The 17,376-nt window shown below is 45.8% G+C and overlaps 1 long non-coding RNA gene across 1 annotated transcript; it reads left to right on the forward strand.

The window, feature by feature from the left end:
- The first annotated feature begins 12,746 nt into the window (after positions 1-12,746).
- On the forward strand, positions 12,747-14,609 carry LOC125335034. Its single transcript, XR_007207304.1, has 2 exons — positions 12,747-12,952; positions 13,506-14,609. It is a non-coding gene; the product is annotated as an uncharacterized LOC125335034 (long non-coding RNA).
- The last annotated feature ends 2,767 nt before the right edge of the window (positions 14,610-17,376 follow it).

Genomic DNA, 17,376 nt, shown 5'->3' on the forward strand with positions numbered 1-17,376 from the left:
GCTGGAGAGGAGCTGCAAATGACAACAACAATCATCATCATTCTCATTGCTTTATTTGATCACACAGAAAGAGCCCAAAACGAGACAATAATAACAGGAACCCCCCGAGAGCATCTTTGATTTTCTCTTCATGAAATCACAAGTTTTGCTGTTCTTTCTGAAAAACATTAGATGAGAATCATCACAAGGCAAATTAGGTTTCAACGTTGCCAGTTTGTGGAGAGAAGATGGAGACATGGCCTCAGTGAGCTCCTTTGCTGCCCAGAATCAGGAATCAGTGGCAGAGATCCACATCTGAGTCTGATCCTGCCCTCCTGACTGCCCAGACCCATGCCAGAACTCAGGAGTTTCTGATTTTTGCCACATCCCAGCTGACTGGGAGCTAAATGACAGGCTGGGTTCAGAAATTACCACCAATATGTTTTCCTATTTCCATTAAGATTGGTCTTGACAATCCTGGAGGCCTTTATCAACCTTAATGATTTTATGCCACCACCTAAATCAAAAGGAGTGGAGGAACAGCAGGGCCAAAATCCACTCCCTTCCTCTAGCTTGGTGCACTTGTATCTTACTGTCTCAAGGTAATTATTACAGCCTGTGTTTATGTAGATCCTTTTGCCAACCTATAAAATAGCAGCAAATCCTCACGCTTGGTTTTGGCATTGAGCAAACACCTCAAACAATCCTCCCTTGAAACTCCCTGGTTCCTGCAGCCCGTGGATTTGTCCTCCAAGGTGTCATGACAGTGAGGTTTGGTCCTATATGGCTTAAATGACACTAAGTGATTTTTACATTACTCCAACAGCAAACCCCATTCATGGGTGTAATTTCCAACCTGGCACAGATGAATTAAGTTAAATTTGTGTGATGATACCCAGAGAAATGCTTTTGCTTTGAAATAAATTAAGGTAGAGGGCTAGTGGTGCAGGTTGCAATAAACCTGCAAGAAAGCTGCTATTACTGCTCAGAGCTGGCACTCCTGGAGTCAGGCTGAGCACCTGCAGTGCAGGAAGGCAGATCATTCTGGATGGGATGCAGAATATGTGTAAATGTTTTACATAATGGGTTTTGGCCAGCATATGTGGATTTGAGTCCACAAGAGGAGCAGCAGCCTTTACTTTCCTTCCCCGATTCTGCCCACTGAGGATTTTCCTTCACAGATAGAAGACGTAAATCCCAAGGTTTACAATCAATTCTGAGCGTGGGGTGAGAGGATGTTCGATGTTAAATGTTTAAATTAAACACAGCAACTTCTGCTATTCAGACAGAAACCCACTCCCCTGGGAGGCTTTCTCGTAGGTGTGTTTAATGGGACCAGCTTTGCAGCAGCCAAAATCAATGCTGAGTCTGCTACAACACAACCCCAGGGCTGAAGCTGGAGAATGTTGCCTCACGGGTTTTGTTGTGGGCTCCCAGTTCAGCCTGTGGTGAGGGGTTGTGCATCCCAGAAACTCCAAGGCAGCTTCTTAGTTAAGGATTAAAATTTTCTGAAGTACTTTGCTATAATTGCACGCTTCTCCTTAAATTAAATGCTTGAATAATTCTAGAAATTGGCTTGAGCTAGAAAATGCTTCACTTCCAACTATAATTTGCTAGGAAACAGGTAAAAAAAGGAAGAGCTCAAGCAAGAATAACTAGCACAAGTATAAAGAGGTTTGGGAGAGGAATTAATTGTGAATATGTATCAGCAATAACTTACATTTATGTTACTGTCACAGAACTCTGAAAATAAAATCCACAAAAAATCTGGGATAAATATTAAACCAGCATTTATGATCACTTTCATTTCAACAGTGCAAATACTTAAACACATTAAAAAAGATTTAGATTTTCTAGATACTCAGGGGTTCTGTAGGCACTGTCAAATTTGATTCAAGTCGATGAAGAAGTCTGAATACTCTGTATAAATATGCAGCTTAGTAAGCCTTGTGCCCAGCCCAAAAAGCAAGATATTTTTAAGCAGCAGACTAGAAATGGGATCCATACAGCCTCCTCATGATTGCTCTGGAAATCTGGACAAAGAAGAGAAGCTGCATGGGAGTGTGCAGGGGGTTATAATGTGTGCTGAAGGAGAGGTGGGAGAACACAGCTCTCCCCAGCAGACAAAGCACATTTTCCTTGCAGGAGGCTGGAAAAGAGGAGCCAGGGACCTGCCAGGTCCAACGAAAGCCCTCACTCCAATCTGACACATTTCTGTGTTGGCTCATTTAACAATTCAAGTGTGACCTGGGGCTGGAGGCTCAGCAGCTGCTAAAAGTCTTGTGATGTTGTGGCTGCCCAGCTGGAGGGGGTTGGGTGCCCAGGGGGGCTCCTGACCTGTGGATTCCAGCCCGCAGGAGCTGCTCAGCTTTGTCCCTGCCCTGCCTGTGGCTGAAAGAGAAGAAACCTCACAGGGAGATATCCAGGGCAGGAGCAGGCATCACCTCATCCCTGTGGCAGCAAGGACTGCTTGGAGCCCTGGACTGCTTCCTGTTTGAAAATTGGATACATTTAACCTATACAGGATTTTGCAGCATAAAAGGGATCTTGAGGAGACTGCAGGGTGCTGTGTGCTTGGGCAGCCTCAGCACAGGGAAAAGCCCACATCCACTGAGGCTTTGGCCACTGATTCTGGAGCTGGGAAGATGTGACAGCATCAGGATTGACCATGGATGTTGATGCTCTTTAATTTTCGGACTTGCAAACGTGGTTGCAAACTTGGAACTTTGTTTGACTCATGACTAAAAGGAACATATGATTATTACAGCATTTGGACCCAAGTATCAGTGAAAAACAAAAGCAGCATATGAGGCAACATATGGTAAATATGTATTTAGAAGCACAGAAAGTAGACAAACTCATCTGGGTCAAGATTTAATCAGATAATGTTTGGTTTAGACTCAGCACTAATGCTGCTTTGGAAGCATATTACATTTGGGATCAGTATTTAAAACTCTGTTACAGGCAAATGAAAATAATAACTAAGGGAAAAAAAGAAAGAGTGGCAAATTCATGGCATGGCAAATTTAGATTTCTTTGGCAACTGGAAGATCAAGTCTAATTAATCTGTACTCACCTACTTTCTTTACACTTCTAGTACAAAAGGCTAGCCTGGGTGTGTAATGCAGTTAATAACTCATTTCCTTTTGGTTCCTTCATCTTTATTTATTAATTCCCAAATTCCAACCAGACCTACCAATACCATCTTAGACTTGGAAGAAGCTCCTGAAAGGAGAAAAATGAAAGCTCTGATAATGCTGGAACTCCTTTGTGTTTTAGTGAAAGTCCTTCTGGTTCAAGAGGTCTTGCAGGTTTTTAGGCAAAATATTTTCCCCCAAAGCCAATGAATGAATCACAAAGCAGTCAATGCTGTCATGGCTTGGGGTAATCTTTTAAAAGCTCTGTGGCTCTGTAGGTGTGATATCATCTCATGTTTCTCTAGTACCTTTACAATTTCCCAATTCCATCGATATGTGACCTTTGACAGGCTCCATAAGCTTATGCACATTGTTCCAGCATGCCAAATGCACCGATCACATTCAGATCTCTCTTACTGAGGTGGAGACAATAGAGTAACCCCTTTATCTGTAGACTGGGAAACAGATCAGGACCCATCCAAAGTGTTTTCCTCAGGCAAATAGTTACAGCTTCAAGCCATGAATAACAAGAAATGTGGGAAACCAGCCTGTGCACGTGTGAGACTCGTGGAACATGTAATATCCTCTGAATCCTGATGGATGGAGTGGTCGGGATCTGTTCTCCACCACTTATTTCCCCCCCAGACCATTGCATTGCAGATGGCCCATCGCAGAACCGTGCCAAGCCAAATCCAGCCACCAGCAGAGCCGCTCACACCTGCTTTCCATCACCTCCTGCTTGAAGGAGTGCGTGCCTTGCGACTTTTCGTTGTTCTTCCATTTGATTAAATATTCACAAAATCTCTCCTCCGTTTGGTACAGGGTTCCCTACCCAATTTGCACTAACAGGTATGAATTCATTCATTTAGTGAGAACTCAAGTGGGAACACAGTAAAAAGAGGTCAGGGACTGCACAATAGTTAAAGTCCAGGATGAGCAATTTCTGAGCAATGTCTTTCTTTGAGAGTCAGCTTTAAGTTAGGATCAGGCATTTCATGTGGTCGCTGAATTTCCTACATATTTATGACTCTACACATGAGAAAAGTTGTCAGCTCAGAAATGAGATGAGAACAGTTTGCCGCTCACTCCCCGTTTAACAAAGGCACCAGGTGGCTGGCAGAGACGCTGGATTACTTCATTAGCAGCAAGCAGAGCAGAAGGCTGGCTGTGAACAAGCAGTGCTGAAGGAAGCCAAGCAGAGGAAGCTGCGGAATGGAGCCCCTCCAAGTGCTGATAGGAGAAGGGAAGATGGGCCAAGCCGCTGAGAAAACCCTGGCACCTCTTTCAGGCACTCACAGAGCCCTCAAACACCCCTTTCTTACATCTGTGAAACCATCTCCTGTCGAGACACGCGCTCTGCCTCGGCCTCTGTGCAACCTTTCCAAACAAGGGCTGCTGTCCACGGGACAGTGATTGCAGCAGTCCCCCCGGGAGCCATAAAGCACTCAGACATATGGCTCTGCTCCTCCACATCTGCTGGGTATGGCTGCCTCCCTTCTCACACGAGATGCCCAGCAAAGATGGAGATGTGCAGTAGCGGCTCACGGGTACCTATGGCTTTGGAGGGAATCATTTCACTCTCCTGGTTTTCGGGCTGTCTCTCTTAATCCCATCAGATTATGGTGTTAGTGAGGGTAGGAGAGGCAATAAGCTAATGCAGCAGCCTTTCTCACAGAGATGCAGCATGGTTTGACATGGATATTGGGAACCAGCCCTGAGACTGTGTAGCTGGGAAGCCAGGAGCTTCTCGTGGGTCCTGGAATTAATTAATTAATGTGTCCCTCCGTTTTAAAAAGGCACATCAAAATATCAGGCTTCTGGGGCACTTGGAAATTCTGTTACCAACAGGTATTAAAACGCAAATGGCTTGCTGCCTGCCAAGGACATCAGGGAAATGAGAAGGGAATATGTCCAATTTTAACTCAAGAGAGGGCTCAGATAAAGGATCACAAAGCTCTCTGACCGGGCATGCTGCCCCTCAAGGCGCTGTAAATAGCTACAAGCCAGTGATAGCAATTACTGGAATGTTTTCTCTTTCCTTCTTGGTGAAGATTCAACGTGCCCTGGCAGTACGGGTGACATCGTGCATCGTTATAACAGATGGGAAACTCAAACACACTTCTCAGGGCCTCACTTGGGCTGAACACAAGACAGTCTTTTCCAAAGCAATTGCAACCCCTGTGAGCTCCAGGGGAAATCCAGAAGCTGAGTTTATTCTATGATTTCTCCTAGCTTTTCTCAAGTAAGGATTGCAGCAGGCAAGGTGTGGCTGCCAAGCCTTTCTGTGGGAGGCAGCTTGGGTGTCTCCCTCCCTCTCTGCCCCAGCTTAGCAGGGATCTTGTGCTGACCCCCTGCCCATTCATCTGCTGTGCTCACCCTTCAGAGCTGGCACTGCAGACAGGGTAATCCTCTTTGGTGCCTCTAACTTTAATTAAAAGGTCACCTTTCAAACTCCAGTGAGAGGAGCCCAGTGGTCCTTTCTGCTCTTCCCACAAACCAAATTATCCATCAAGTCACAACTGGGAAATTCAGCATCTCTCTGCCACCATGGTAATTAATCACCAGCTCAGTTTAAAGAACTTTCTGGTTCACCCAGGACAGCAGCACTGAGGGAAAGGAAAAACCTGAGGAGCTGTGAATGGGGATCTCAATACAGTGTTACTGTCAAGTGGATGAAGCCTTGAGAACAGGTTTACAGACTTGAAACACAAATAGAAAAAGATGGAAAAAAAAGGAAAGCTATCTCTTCTCCATGGCAATCAAGTTCTGCTGCTGGTTTGAACTGGCATGATCACAAGAAGGGAGGACTGGGAATATTCTTGCATTATAATCCATGTAATCGTGTTTCTGGGCAGGTTACTTTGAAAGTCATTCTCTACTTAGATGTTCAAGGACCGGGTGGCTTTGAGTGTGAACACAGTAGAGTCAGTACATCCTTCACCAAAAACTCTCTGTTACTCCTCTCCTGCCCACGTGCCACCAACTACAAGGTCTCACCCACCAAGACATGCCACAGGAGGTGAGCAAGGACCCTTCCCAGCTGCCGTGGGGGGACGATGGAGAGGAGTGAAACTTACGGCCTCTGTTTGATGGGAGTAACACAGGACGAGCAGGACTGCTAACAAATACTGCAAAATGAGTAGCTAGAGCCACAGGGACCATTTCATAATGCCTCTGGAAATGGGGAGCTGCTCGCCAGCTCTCCCTCACTGCTATTTCACAATGCCGGCTGATTAAATTTTGCTGTCTGGTATTGAGTCTAAATAACAATGAATAACTTATGAGGAGCTCTTCTAATGAGGCACACGCTGTTCCTGCGATTCACTCAGTGCTGGGATTATTGCTCACCAGACCCAGGGGAGCCAGCCAGGTCTCCTGCCCATTTCCCATAAATCCAGATAACAGTTGGTGAGGATCTGTAGCTGCCACCCCCGTGCCACCCACAGCTGGCTCCCAGCTACCTCAGGCCATGGATTGGGACTACAACTTTTGCTCCCACATCTCTGGGCATCGTGGCCAGCTCAGGAGATGAGTTGGCCAGTGAAGTGTCCAGGGAGAATACAAAACAAAAATCCCACCAGCTCCCTGGAAGCATTCAGCCTGTCCCATCAGCTCTTTCTTCTTACCCAGCTCTTGTCAGGTTTTTCTCTTCTGCTGAATGCAGTCTCCACCAGAATGAAGTGCTGGACAAGACAACTGAAAATATTTTGAGTCCTGCAGTGGGTTTTAGCTCTCCCAGCCCCCATTCCTACCGGAGGGAGCCAGCAACTCTGCCCAGAAGTGGTGCAAAATGTCCATTTGCTTTGCTTAATTGAGGCAGCAGGAACTCTACCACCCGTTGCTCTGCTCTGCCCCAGGTAGAGGTGATGCTTAAACCAATTCACTTCGATACAAACCATGTAGAATGCTTCACAAAGGCAGCTCTGAATTCCCCAGGCTGAAATGCACTTAAGCAGCAGCCTTTGTGCAGCTTTAGCTCTGATGATCCACGATCAGACGGGTGGTGCAAAGTGCCTGTCTCTCCTCCAGACTGGGAGGCAGCGATTTCTCAGCCCAAGTGCTGTGAGTGCATCCGAAATGCATGAGGAGCTGTTTAAGCACCAGTTGCCAGAGCCTGCCAAACAAGAAATAGATTTGCCTTCTACATTCGAGTGAATTTTTATTTTTGTCAATCTTGCCACTCTTATAACATGTCCCCCTGTGAAATGTGTTGAGCTGAGATAACCGGGCATAATGGATCCGCAGGGATTTGCAGTGGCAAGAAAACAATCTTGATATTCACGATGAAAAATGTCAAGTAGTCTTATAGTATCAAATGATGATGGCTTTTACATTCTGTCTGTGGAGAGTAAGCTGTGGAAAAAGCTAGACTGTGCGAATTTATGTACGTGTGTGCGTGTGTATTTACTGCAACCACTGATCAGATCAAGAAAGCAATGAGGAACCTCAAACAAGCCTCACAGTTTCCCCTACACACACCAGGACTTCTTTTCTTTCCATGTTCTTTTTTCCCTTCCTAATTACAGTGATGCTATTACCCAAATTAGCAGCTGAGAGCACAGCACACAGAAAACCTTTTCAGGACCAGGTGTGATGGCAGTGAGACAAATGCTACTGAGACCTGGTAAGATGCTGTCCCAGGCAGGAGGAGAAAACACACGGGATTTGGGGAGTCCCCTCTGTTCTCTGCAGCTACAGGTTCCCCCAAACAGGCGATCCTTTGTTTATTTAGCCTTTGTGGGCCACAGTCTAATTGCAGCTTAGAGTTCAGAGCACCTGTGGAGAGCCCATGTGTGGGGAAGGCAGTGGGAGGAAGGTTTACCCTCCGAAGGGGATTAATTAGGAGAAAAGCAGCTGGTGGACATGGGATAAATAAGAACTTAAGGGTATAAATGAGTAAGAATGAGATAAGAACATTTCTCTCTCGGCTCCTGGTTCCACCATGTGTTTTTGCTATCTGCCATCTTCTCCAGCAGGGATTGTGCTTAAAAAACCTGAGTTAGGGAAATTAAGCCTATTTTCCAAACGTGCTGCTGGCTGGGAGGTATGATTTGAATTAACTCTGTCTCTCTCATGTGAATTTCTAGAATGTCAAGTAAATCTTCTTAATTCTGAGAAGATTTGTGCAGAAATTTCAGTTTAGGAGAGGGCCAGAGATGGGGCTGAGCACCAAGACCCTGCAGGGGTTGAAGTCAGCTGGATTGCAGAGGTGCTGAGCAAGGAGACGTAAGATTTACCCCTCCTTGAGTTTCAATTCAGACCTAAAGCTCCTAAAATTAAGTGATTGCACCAATGTTTGCATGATCTTATCTGAATTCAAAACTGAACCTGTCAAGGTTTGGCAGGACTTGGATCTGGTACAGAGTTTTAAGCTAATCTACCTGGTCGTCATGTTATATTGAGTCAAAATTGAACTTTTTTAATCTTTTCCAAGATACTTTCCAGTCTGGGTCCATTTAGTGTCATTACCCAGGCATGTAATACCTAATCAGGCAGCAGGACAGCAGGAGAATGCAGCTCTGGGCTCTGGGTGTTGTCAGGAGGCTGCCCGGGGTGCATTTCCCCACAGACACCCACGGCTGCACAGTCTCACTTCGTGCCCGTGTGTGAGAGAAGGGAAAAAGCTCCCAGCAGTGAGGTGGGGAATGCTGTGGAGCAGAGAGAGGGAAGGGAAGACCCTAACACTACACTTGTCAGACAAAAGGTTACCAGGAACGATCTCTCCCTGGGGCCTTCTTCACCACCTGCTGCAAATGACGCCCTTCAACTGGCTGCAGGTAGCAAAGGATGGAGTTCCACTATTTCCACAGCTGTTTAGGAGTTTTAATTACATCTGGCACATCAAGAGAAGCCTAAATCAAAACACTTGGCACGAGGGAGGTTAAATGTTGCTCTTTTCAAACTACATATTGTTTTTGGTTTTATCTCTATAAACAGAATGTTGCGGAAGCAAATGTGGCAACGCTCAGTGAGCGCTTCCTCCTTAATCCACCTCAGCGCTTGCCTGCTCTCAGTTGGTTTCTGCAGTAATCACATTTCCTTTATCTTTAATTCATAACCTGATCTTTCATTTAAAGTGTTTCTTTCTTCCTCTAGCCCTGTGTATGCGTATTCCTGCTCACGGCTCTTGCAATGCACAATGTAACCTAATGCCAGAGGGAAAGTGAGGTGAATTTTTACAGTGCCAAACTTCCGAAGGAGGCTGACATTTGAGGAAGGATTCAGGTGCCTGAACATACATCATGTGCTGCTTTGGAACCCCCCCACGGTAGCTGAGGCATCCCCAGAAGGGCTGGAAGACGTGACAGGAAACCTTTGGGATGACACATCCTCGTGGGGACTGTGGTCCCCAAGGCTGGCTTAATAGAGCTGAGAGAAAATCCCAGTGTCACAGCAATCATTCCTGATGTTGAGACGATCCAGGGGATGTTGGAAACCTCCTCTCTGGCTTATTTCATTCAGGGATTCTGGGGAGATGAGGCCAGAGCTTTTAGTCTTTGCAGTGTGCCTGGGGAGGATTGTCCCTCATTTTGGGCTATGAGGGGACACAGGGGCCCTGGCCCTGCAGCCCCGGGGGGTATAAAACACTCAGATCTGCCTTTAATCTACTGACAGGATTTGTATAAGAATTCTAGGAAATCTGGTAACTAAAGCTCTCAAGAGGTAGAGGATTTGCTGTGATCCTGGGTGGAATAAGCTAAGATGTTATTTCTTTAAAAACCTAATCTGGCATAGACGTGGGTAAAACCCCCCAAATCCACAGAAGCCCTATTTTAGGCTGAAAACATGCAAAGAGATGTGTTTTAAAAGAACTCGACTCCAGGTATAGGATGGGTGCTTTTTTTCTAAGCTGCAGAGACATAAAATGAATTTATTTTAGTAAATTTGGGATCACTCCCTCACAGGCTGAGCCTTGTGGCTGTGGAGAGGTGGCAGGAGGGGATGTGGATGGGAGAGACCCCCAGGGCAGCTGTTTGGAGGAGGAGGGTTAATAAATCACCTCCCAAAGCTGCTGCCCCTCTGTCCCACCTCCTCCTGCACTAAGAGCACTCCTTATCCAGGTAGGAAAACTGCTTTCCTGGGTCTGGATTCCCTGAGCTCTGCCACTTTGGAAATGGGAAGCCAGAAAAACTCAAGAATAAACCTTAATAACCTGCAGCTGCCTGCTGGCACAGGGCAGCGCTTGTGATGGGCTCTTCCCTTAACATCTTGAGCCTTTGGATGCTTTGTCCTGCTGAAATGAGAAGTGTGGGCGATGCCAGGCGGGCGGGCGTTGGAGAGGAAATGAGAAACATGAAAGGAAAAATAATAAACAAATGCCAACCTAAATTAGCAGCAGCAGTCTGGGAAGTGGGTCCATTGAGCAGTTTGTCTGTGAGTCAGATCACAATGTGCCCAGCTCATTCCCACTGCTTCCCCCAAGAGCCTATGAACACAAAAATAATTCTGTAAATAGCATTATTTGCTTCTTGGAAGGGCCTTTTTCTCCCCTGAAATAAACAGAAATTGCAGGAGCTTTGGTGTGGGTCGGATGGTCGGGACGGACGGAGACGAGAGATCTCTGAAGTCAGATCTTGGAACATTGCGGTTTATTGCAAAGGGCGTGGGTACAGGGGCACTGCTTAGAGCTGCAGCTGGCAGCTCTGAGCAGGCCCAAGAGAGCAAGAGAGTGAGCAGGTAAGAGAGAGAGAGAGAGAGCGAGAGGAATGAGAGTGAAGAAGTGTGTGTGAAGAGAGAGTAAGAGTGTGTAAGAGTGAGAGAGAGAGTGAGAGTGTCTGAAGTCCTGGTTACAATACAATAAATCATCTTCTGTACTGAATATTCTAATTGTCACTAACCAATCTAATACAAGATACAAATCCTATAGCATTTACATACAGCCTATAAGAGTTCTTATATTACCATAGAGTGTTACATCTTAACTTCTAAAAACTACTCTTTGGACCCCTTCTGCTGAGCTAGTAGGGTCTGCTCTGACCCTTGGACCTGCCTGCAAGCAGAGGGTATTGTTCCATCAAGAGGGGATTACTTCAGTCGGCCATACCATTGTTTTCCAGTTGTTCAGTAACTAAGATTTGGTATTTCAAAAGTGGCTTTCATTTCGATGTCGCCTGTAGTTTTCATATTCCCAAAATCTTTTGTCAGGCAATCATATTTATAAGGCTTTCCTGTTTCATCTTCCCCAACAGAAATAAAATTCCACAACAGCTCTATAGGAAGTGAGCATGAAACCAAATTGTTTGCATTAATCTGCTGCGAAAAACGAGTTTCACTCTTTGTAAAATTTTAAGGAAAGTTTAATAAAAGGGACAATTAGGAGACAACAGCAAAAAGGGCGGTACGGCCGACCGGGTGCTTCGGCAGAGAGCCAAAGGCACACCTGTACATCCAAAAGATCGGCTTTAAAAGTACATCGCTTATTTCGTATTCATCACCGCCATGCATCATTCATTAATTCTTTGGAGTTGCTGAGTATCATCTTATCAGTCTTATCTTCTTCCTCGGCTCAATTCCGTCTGGTTTTGGGTTTTTTTTTTTCTTCTGATAAGATTTTCCAGGAATGTGAAGACCCCCCCCCATCCTTGCCAAACTGAGCACCCAAACTGCAGACGTTCTACAGCATTACATTACAGAACCCAGGCAAAGCTTTTCTCACATTAAGGAACATGAAAAAAACCAACACCACAATCCATTCATAACAATTCTGGAACACACGAAAAGCCAACATCACAGTACATTTATAACAGAGGGATCCGCGGTGCTGCGGCCCACCCGCGGAGGGATCCGCCGGAGGGACTATTTGTGATGCCGTCCTGGCCGCGGAGGGATCAGCGGTGCTGCGGCCCACCCGCGGAGGGATCCGCCGGAGGGACTATTTGTGATGCCGTCCTGGCCGCGGAGGGATCAGCGCTGATTCCGCCCCAACCGCGCAGCCGTGAAAAACGAGCTTCACTCTTCGTAAAGTGTTAAGGAAAGTTTAATAAAAGGGACAATTAGGAGACAACAGCAAAAAGGGCGGTACGGCCGACCGGGTGCTTCGGCAGAGAGCCAAAGGCACACCTGTACATCCAAAAGATCGGCTTTAAAAGTACATCGCTTATTTCGTATTCATCACCGCCATGCATCATTCATTAATTCTTTGGAGTTGCTGAGTATCATCTTATCAGTCTTATCTTCTTCCTCGGCTCAATTCCGTCTGGTTTTGGGGTTTTTTTTTTCCTTCTGATAAGATTTTCCAGAAATGTGAAGACCCCCCCCCCCCCATCCTTCCCAAACCGACCACCCCAACCACAGACATCCTACAGCATTACATTACAGAACCCAGGCAAAGCTTTTCTAGCATTAAGGAACATGAAAAAAACCAACACCACAATCCATTCATAACAATTCTGGAACACGCGAAAAGCCAACACCACAGTACATTTATAACATCTGCCTTGCGATTTTTTTTTTTAATGTGCATTCCTGACGAATAAACCCATTTTTCCCAGCTGGAGAGGCGCTGTCCCTGAGCAGAAGCTGTAGCACACACAGCCTGTGCTGCTCCTTTGTCACTGTCCCGGTGTGACCCAGATTCACAGGGGATTTGTCACCACTCGGGGGAATGAGACCGAACACGGCCAGGGAAGGTCCACATTTAGAGAGGTTTTGTATCACTGGCCTCACTCTGGGCTTTTATTTGCCCTGGATGGGCTCAGATGGACCATGTGTAACTTGCAGACTGCTTTCTGCTGCTGCGGAAAATTGGGCCAGGTAAATACAACTGAGAAAAAAACCCGGGAAAGAGTTTTCCCTCTGGGAAACAGGGCAAAGCAGTCTGAAGAAACAGCCTCTTGGTAAGTTCCCTAAAAAAGTCTGGAGCTCTTAATATTTTTATAACTTCTTTTATCCCTCTGGTAGGACAAGGAAAAGGGGAAATACGACCCTCGAGAATTTGTAGTTGCTTGCAAAAGGAATAATTTGATGATCTAAATTTAATTCTACTCCTACACCCAGATCAGCTGCTGGAGCCTGGGAAATCCCTCTGGTCAGCGTGTGTCTGACAAAAGATATAAATCATCTCACATTTATCCTTTTAGGAACGAAAATTCCTGGTATAAGCAAAAACTAATACACAGATATTTATGAAACTGAAGGGGGAAAAAAAAGAAAATAAAAGAAAAAAAAAGAAAGAAGACCGGCAAAATGAAAATTTAGAGGTCTGATTCAGTCCAAACAAGTTGTGCAGTTCCTTTTATTAATTAGGTTTTCAGCTTGCTGAAGCCCCAATTAATATCTTTTTTTCCTGTGCAGAATGTAAAATCTTGTTGTTATGGTTTGGGATAGGAAAAAAAATTATGTTATTCTTGTGAGATTGAAAAAAAATCAGAATCTTTCTCCCTTTCACAGTTAATGAGGCACAAAAGATAACAAAGCTTCATTGTGCAAAACCCTCTGCTGTTCTGTACTTGGGGATTTTCGCCCATCTCCTCCCTTTCCTCTCATCACTAACAGCCCTGTAAAAATGCAAAGTACTTCACAAAGGCAGAAAGGAGATGTTGCCTTCGAGATAACACAACAGATTTGCAACTTCGGGCAAAGAGGCATTCGCGGCTCCGAAACTCCGCTAATGAGAGCAACCTTGCGCTTCGCGGGAATGTTAATCAATTAGACACACAGAGTATTAATGATGTTCTTTTGCCTAATTAGATTAGCAAAACACGAGTACAGCCACTTGGATTTTCCCCTCCAGCTCTCCAGCTTGTGCTCCCAGGGAGCACCACCCATCTGGCTGCGGGATGCTCCGAAGGGAGGCGATTCCCCAGGAGCGGGGAGCAGCTGGGTCCCGCCGGTGCCCACAGCCCCCTGCGCCCACCCTGGGGACGGGCAGGAGAGCGACGTGGGAAGATTTCTAGTTCTCCCTACAGCTTTTAAATTTCCGAGGCTGAAGGCAGAGGTTTAGCAGCTCTCAGTCCCACAGAGCTGGACCATGTTGTCCCAGTGGAGCTCAGGGAGGATCAGGTGCTCTCCAGCCTTGACAGGATTCAGAAGGAATCTAAAACCCAACTGGGCATTCCCAGGAGCCATCCCACGTGGAGCTACCGGGATCTCCAGGAGAGCAAAATAACAGAGCTATGGAAAAATGAGAGGAGCCTTATCTCCAAGAGGAGCATCATAAGATTTAGAGCAAGACAAGCAGATAAGGTACCAGAAACGCAACTCCACTGACCTACAAAGTGTGAGATCCCTGAAAAACACTGATAAACTCAGCCTTCATCAATTTTCCTCCTGATTATCTGATTTATGCAGATAGAGGCAACACACTGCTGAGGCTGAGGGCCCAGCTCTCAGCACAGAGGAAATGAAAAGACACTGCAAGGTCTTAATGAAGGAATATTCTTAGAGTGGATCTAAATGAAGTGTTCAAAGGATTGCACAAATGATCTTCCCAGATTGCTGGTGGGGAACTGGGGATTATCACATTTAAAAATTAAAAAAAAAAAAAAAAAAAAAGATGAAAATAAGGTTTTAAGATATTGTTGAAGAGAAATGAGCCACACCTCACAAGGCCCCAGACTGGGTTTCTTTAGCAGCCTGAACTGTCTCTCAGGAAAAGCACAGGGAGCAGTAAGTTTTTGAGAAGTTAGATGGACAACCCTTGATGTTATAAAAGCACAAATTTATCCTTTTTTTGGTGCATCAAGCTCAACCCTACTGATTTTTCTTTTCCTCACAGAGTAAAACAAAAGTTACTGTCTGCATCTCCCAAGACAAATCCTCTGCCAATCCATCCTTAGGAATGAAGGCATGCAGAGACAACAAGTACTTTAATTTTTCTATTAAAAATGCCTTCATAGGTCCTGTTTTGGTGATAATTGAACAGTTGGAACTGGCACAGGGTGCCCAGAGAAGCTGTGGCTGTCCCATCCCTGGAAGTGTCCAAGGCCAGCTTGGATGGGGCTCTGAGCAACCTGGGATAGTGGAAGGTGTCCCTGCCCATGGCAGGGGGAGGAATGGAATGATCTTTGAGGTCCTTTCCAACCCAAACCATCCCATGGTTCTGTGATTCTATGAACTACAGGGCAGATTTTGTCTGCAATGCCACAGAGGCCCGGGTAGGTCAGGATTTTCAATTCTTCCCCCTGCTGAGGTGGAAGGCTTCAGCTGTGGTTTCATTGACTTTCAGAGCATTGCTCCACTTGGAACAGATTTTGTATTTTTAAACCAGAAAGCCAGAATAGTAAGAGATCATATTTTTCATATTAGTTTGAAGCAGGGCACATTAGTATGTTGAACACTCATGACTGGAGCTACAGTTTCTATAGTTACTCATGCATCAGTGTCTCACTGAACTACTGCAATATTCATTTGACAGCAGCTCTGCTTCCCCCTTACTGGAAGGAGAGGTTTGTAAGAGCATTTGTGATGGGTTCATCCCATTGTATGCACTTTTAGGAGGCTTCTCAGGACTCTCTTAACTGACAGAATGTTACTTGGTAATGAAGCAGGTGAGATGTAACACAAATTTTAATTTAAATGTGAGATTCTTTTTTCCATGTATCTCTAGGAAATTGGACAGCAGGTTCCTGGCTGGAGAAGACATGCAGCACCTCATTAGAAGGAGCAGAATGGTCTCATTTTCCTCTTCTAAAATTGCTGCTTGCAGGTCAATATGAAAACTTGAGGGAAGACAAGAAAATTCTGGTGCTTATTCTGTTCCAGAGAAAAGTATTTTGGGCACAGAAAATGCCAGCACATTCAGTGTGATGGAAATCCAGTTCTGCTCCCACAGCAGAGCCACAGCCACCCCCCACACCTCCTGGCCACCCTCACATTTGCTGGGCTGAGGCTGCCCAGGCTGGTAAAACACACACATTTCTCTTAACCTGCCATTCTTCTTTTTTGCTGTTTGATTTTAAAGCAAGTCAGATAAATTGTTAATTATGAGCCTGACCCAGAGGCCACTGGGCTCATTATAAGGTTTTCCACAGAGTTCATCTGGGCCAGAGCACCTGGGATTATTCCTGTGCACCAAACACAAACATCCCTTGTTACCTCAGGAGAACACAGGCAGGCTTTTCTCAAAGTGAGGTGAAAGGATCAGGCTAATAGCAACCCCAATTATAACGTCTGAAGAAATAAAATCAAAATATAGAGAGAAAAACTGCCCTTTGAGTGACAGCTCAGAGCCCTCCATCCCTGCTTGGGAAGCGAAAGCTTCAAATGAGAATTTACCAACTTTTGTAGACATAATACAGCTGCTCTCTTTGAACCCTCACCTGTTGCACAGCTTTCTGCTTACAAATTGTGTATTTTCCCTAGAATAATGTATCGCTAGATACTAAAATTTTACTTTTGGACCTTATTTGCATCTCCTAAAATGTATTTGTGCTTTTGCTGTTGCAAAGCTGGAATCCAGTGCACTGCTTTGATTCCTGTCCTTTCCGTAAAGCACCAGGAACCCGCAGCCAGCAGCACTCAGAAGCGCTGGCCACGGCGCCGTGCTGCCATTGCCATTGTCTCCATTGCCATCTAGTGGCACCTTCCCCAGTCCCACCTGGCCCTGCACAAAATCCTGACCCAGCAGGGTCTGACCCTTGGAAAAAAGGGGGGGTTCTTCCTTTTGCTGAAATCAAATCATGCCAGTCACGTTCTGTTTGTTTGGTTTGTTTCTTTTTCCTTCCTCTGTTCTATGAAACTAAGTGTAAAAAGTGAATTGCCGGCATTTGCTCCCATTCCTGTCTCTGGCACCAAGGCAGGAGGGCTGCAGGGATGGGGCAAGGGAAGCCAAAGCTGCTGGGACAGGGAGGCATCGAGGCTCTTCTGCACATCCAGGCGTAGGAGAGACCACGGCAGCAGGAGAAGGGTGGGAAGCTCTGCAGAACCATCTGTGTGCCACTCAAAGCTTTTATTTACTGGCATTTTACAACCACCAGGAAGCTTCCAAACAAACTCCTCAGCAGAGAGAAAAACAGCTCATCAACTGCCTGGGATGTTGCCCACAATAAATAACATCCAGTTCCTCCTGCCTGCCCTCCCTCTGGGCGCTCATTTGTTTCACTTCCCCACGGTGTCTCCTTGACACCAACCACGGTTTGTTTGCATTTTCCAGCAGCGAGAATCGCCCTGAGCAAACCACAGGTGACACAGAACTTCTGACCTTATTGACCCAGTGCAGGGCTGGCAGACACTCCACGGCTTAAGAGGGTTGGTTGGTCTGTGGATGGAGAAGGGAAATGATTCTTCTTCCCCAGCAACCACAAACCTCTTCTTGCCCTCA

This window comes from Corvus hawaiiensis, chromosome 17 (genome assembly GCF_020740725.1).
Source record: "Corvus hawaiiensis isolate bCorHaw1 chromosome 17, bCorHaw1.pri.cur, whole genome shotgun sequence".
Taxonomy (NCBI): domain Eukaryota; kingdom Metazoa; phylum Chordata; class Aves; order Passeriformes; family Corvidae; genus Corvus; species Corvus hawaiiensis.